We start from the raw sequence: 974 nt of genomic DNA, 5'->3' as shown, positions 1-974 counted from the left end.
CCCGCCCCTCTCTCTCTCCCCCCCGCCCTCTCTCTCTCTCCCCCGCCCTCTCTCTCTCCCCCCCCCCCTCTCTCTCTCTCTCTCTCTCTCTCTCTCTCTCTCTCTCTCTCTCTCTCTCTCTCTCTCTCTCTCTCTCTCTCTCTCTCTCTCTCTCTCTCTCTCTCTCTCTCTCTCTCTCTCTCTCTCTCTCTCTCTCTCTCTCTCTCTCTCTCTCTCTCTCTCTCTCTCTCTCTCTCTCTCTCTCTCTCTCTCTCTCTCTCTCTCTCTCTCTCTCTCTCTCTCTCTCTCTCTCTCTCTCTCTCTCTCTCTCTCTCTCTCTCTCTCTCTCTCTCTCTCTCTCTCTCTCTCTCTCTCTCTCTCTCTCTCTCTCTCTCTCTCTCTCTCTCTCTCTCTCTCTCTCTCTCTCTCTCTCTCTCTCTCTCTCTCTCTCTCTCTCTCTCTCTCTCTCTCTCTCTCTCTCTCTCTCTCTCTCTCTCTCTCTCTCTCTCTCTCTCTCTCTCTCTCTCTCTCTCTCTCTCTCTCTCTCTCTCTCTCTCTCTCTCTCTCTCTCCTCTCTCTCCTCTCTCTCCTCTCTTCTCTCTCTCTCTCTCTCCCGTCTCTCTCTCTCTCCCGTCTCTCTCTCTCCCGTCTCTCTCTCTCTCCCGTCTCTCTCTCTCTCCCGTCTCTCTCTCTCTCTCTCTCTCTCTCTCTCTCTCTCTCTCTCTCTCTCTCTCTCTCTCTCTCTCTCTCTCTCTCTCTCTCTCTCTCTCTCTCTCTCTCTCTCTCTCTCTCTCTCTCTCTCTCTCTCTCTCTCTCTCTCTCTCTCTCTCTCTCTCTCTCTCTCTCTCTCGCACCGTCGTGGTTCTTTTCCCATTAATTTTGTACAACCCTCGGGGGAGGGAGATCGACAAGAAAGATCTTTTTAACAAAAGAATAAAATAAAATTGTCAGGAAAGGAAGAAACAAAAGAGCTATTCTTGTTCCACAGCCGGCCC

This window comes from Eptatretus burgeri, chromosome 10 (genome assembly GCF_056783735.1).
Source record: "Eptatretus burgeri isolate ZD-2024b chromosome 10, Ebu_testis_v1, whole genome shotgun sequence".
Lineage (NCBI taxonomy): Eukaryota > Metazoa > Chordata > Myxini > Myxiniformes > Myxinidae > Eptatretus > Eptatretus burgeri.
This window is presented reverse-complemented; position numbering follows the sequence as displayed.